Here is a 3,657-nt window from a genome sequence, read left to right as displayed (position 1 = left end):
GAAATCTTGAAATCGTTGTGATTGTTGTAAATAGATCTTCAAACTTGTCATGAATGATTAGTGAATGGTTATGTTGATCTTGAGACATGCATAGACTTGTGTCTATATATCTTCTCACTATTTTTTTTGTTCTGCTAAAAAGAGCTCACCAAATGTAAATCTCCAAATGAAAAGAGATATTGAGCTGCAAAAGCCTGTCGCACATTCTAGTATTTGACTAGGAAAAAGGGTAAGCGACATTATATTAAAGTGAAAGTTTATTCAAAATGCCAAAGGCTTATTCATTAAAGTGAAATATCAAATATCACTCTCTCAATGAGAGGAGATTGACTCAAAAGATCAAAAAGATCAAATGTTATGATTGTAAGTGGAGTCAAATGTAAAGTTCCGAATTATGTTATCAAGTTTTGTGGGAGGTCATATATACATTCTTCTATAATTGAGATGGGTTACCTGATCTAGTGCTAATTGTGTATGTCTTGGTTGAATTGATCATTGAAGCTTCACATTACACTAAGGACTATCTCATTGTTGATATCCACACACACAACACACAAGCTTATGTTCAAAAAATGCCATATTCATTTGTGTGATTGTACTTGATAAAATGTGTTTTCCACATGCTCAATCTTTGTTAAATCAAGCACAAAAAGATTTTTGAGTGTTTTAGGTGTTTTTGGAAAGTATTTTGTTTAAAAATCTGAAAATTTCAAAAATCCAGTTTTGCCCTGTTTTGGCGGCTCAGTCGCGGGTATGTCAAGTCGCGAGCCTCAGTCGCGTCTCCACGGGTAATGTTTGGCTACTTGTTCGCGAGTGGAAGGTCCAGTCGCGAGGTTACTCAGAGATTTTCACGGCTCAGCTCGCGACTCACTCGCGGGTAGACCTTCCAGTCGCGAAAAACACTTAGAAAATTTTTTCAAATTTTTGTTCTTGTGTGTTTTGGCGGCTTGAGCTGGCAATTGTGTGGCGACTTAATCAAGTCGCGAAAATCGCGTGTTTGGCAGAAACAGGAGCAGTTTTTAAACCTCTTTTCAGTTTTTCCCTCGAACCTTTGTAACTGTTCATCTTCTCTCTAAACTTTCTCTTTTCCAAACACTCTGTGAATCCATTTTCAAACCTCATTGGTGCTTCATTTCTTATCCAAATCATCAAGAAAAGGTATGGGTTTTTGCTTTCTCTACCTCATTTTCCCTTTTCCTGGGTATTTCTGCTACTATTTGGATTGATATTGTGTTCGAAATTCTTCTATCTTGTGTAATGGGTATGGCGTGTCTTGTTCGATATTGTTCTCATCTGTTTTCATGTTGAGCGGTCACAATGTGATTTTCATTGTTCTGATATTTGCTTATTATTGAGTCTGAAAATCTTTTCTTAAATGGGTTTGGTGTCTATTTGACTTACTCATTTCACTTGCTTGAGTATTGATGTTGGTGTTCGGTATTGGTTGCTGAGTTTTTATGATAGCATAATGTATGTCTCTCAACCATGTGCTCTAGTATGAATGATTGGTTTCTTCATGTTGAAATATTTTCCCTTGCTCATATCTCTGGAGTGTTTTATGTTATCTGCTCTAAATGTTCGAATGTTGTATCTGTTTGCATATCATGGTCATGATAACCTGTCTCATTGACAGTTTTGTCAGGTGTGTTGTCTCTCTATGTCTTTGTGCACTATCACCATTTTGATGCACCTGTTATTTTGTGTTTCTTTGTATTATTGGAAGTTTGGTTGGGTCTGCACTATCTTCAGTTTGTGTTTATATATTGAAATTTTGTTTACACTGAATCATGTTGACATTTATCTTGTGTGGTATTGTTGTTTGGTTCTTTGCTGTGAGCCTGTTCTCTTGCAGATGTCTCGTCGATCTTCCAGGGGTAAAGACATTGTTGCTGACGAACCAGCAACACCAGTTGCTAAAAGGACTCGTCTATCATCTCAGGCATCTCAAAATCCCAATGAGGATAGGTTCAGACTTCCGCTTAACTCACACGTCTACTCAAACGTGTTTGACAAGTCAACCACTATAGTGGAACGGGTGGTAGAGTTCAACACCTTAGGAACCACTTTCATCCCTCGAATCTTTGAGAAACGAGATTGGGCAAACTTGTTCGGGAACTTTGATGATCCAATGGATGAGCTGGTCAAAGAATGCTTCTCCAATGCAACTGATCTTGGACCTGAACTCGTTTTCTGGGTCAGAGGAACAGAGTTTAGTGTTACCCCAGACTCCATCGCAGATCTTCTTGGCATCACCAGACCTCAGAATGTGAATATAACTCCTTACGATGAACGAAATCTAGAAGTTGGAGAAATTTTACAAATCCTAGGATACGATCATGAAGTGTCTAGTGCGGGAACCTCCATCAGCACCGCAAAGTTTGCACCTGAGCTGACCACACTGAAGTTGATCATGTTCACCAATCTCTACCCACTGTCCAACACTACATTCATCAATCTTGGGAGAGCTCTGTTTCTTTGTGACCTTATTACAGGAGCCCCCATTGATATATGTGCTCACATCTACTACATCTTGAGGAAGACTGCGTGTCGATCTGCAGCTCGAGGAGTCATTCCATTTTGCAGTCTCATCATGAAGCTCATTCTTCGTGAAGGCATTATTCCTCCTGCAGATGGAAAAATGTTGACTCGTCAACGTCCCATTTCCTTGTTCACTCTTCAAGCTAGCAGAAGTCACTCCTCTAAATCACCAAGGAGTGCTCACATCTCTCCGGTTACTCCATCTGCCCCTGACTCAGAGACACCTGCACATACCACATCTACATCACGTGCTGTTCCTGAAGCTTCACCGGCTAGTATTCCGCAAGCACAGACTGCTCCTCATACTGATAGAGTCGGCAGTATACTTGAGCATATTCAGAAACGCGTTGATGAGCTTGTGGCACTTCTCTACTCCACAAACAACCATGTCCAAATGCGTCTCGAGACTATGGAGAATCAGCTAGATGATATTCAACGAAAGTTGGACGAGAGCCTTTAGCTATTCGTGACAAAAAGGGGGAGAGCATTCAGTAAGGGGGAGAAAAGTTCAAAGGGAAGTGTGCATAGTGATAGGGGGAGTACACACATACTTTTGTCATACTTTTGTTTTTAGTCTTATCCTTAAACTTATGGTTTTAGGTTTATGTTTGTTGGGTACTGTTTAATGTTTTTATGGGTTTGTTACACTGTGTTTTGGTGTATAGCTGTTTCTAACTCTTAACCTATACTCTTGGTTTAAACTTTAATATATTTTGATGATGTTATTCAAGGTGTTTTGTGGTTTGTACCCATGTGCTTTTGTAAGCTTTTAGGGTTTGATGTTTTGTGGTTTGTACCCATGCTTTTGTAAGCTTTTAGGGTTTATGTTTTATGCATAGTTTGTAGGCTATATGGTTTGTACCTTGCTTACTGCAGCCTTTATGCTATGTTGAAATCAGTACTTTTATCTAAATGTTCTGCATTTTGGTTTATGTACTGTCACTCTTGTGCCCTTGTAGGATTGTTCCTAGATGCATATGCTTTGTGTGATATGCATTGGTTGAGTGAGCATACAAGTGTCTTGCCTTGTGCTTGTTAACTTGTATGTCCTTGTGTTCATTCCAAGTGTGAATGAGCACTGTGATCACTACCTTGTGGTGTTCACTTGGTTGATCAAGC

Source organism: Quercus lobata, chromosome 9 (genome assembly GCF_001633185.2).
Source record: "Quercus lobata isolate SW786 chromosome 9, ValleyOak3.0 Primary Assembly, whole genome shotgun sequence".
Lineage (NCBI taxonomy): Eukaryota > Viridiplantae > Streptophyta > Magnoliopsida > Fagales > Fagaceae > Quercus > Quercus lobata.
The sequence above is the reverse complement of the archived record's forward strand: the minus strand, read 5'-3'. Positions refer to the sequence as shown.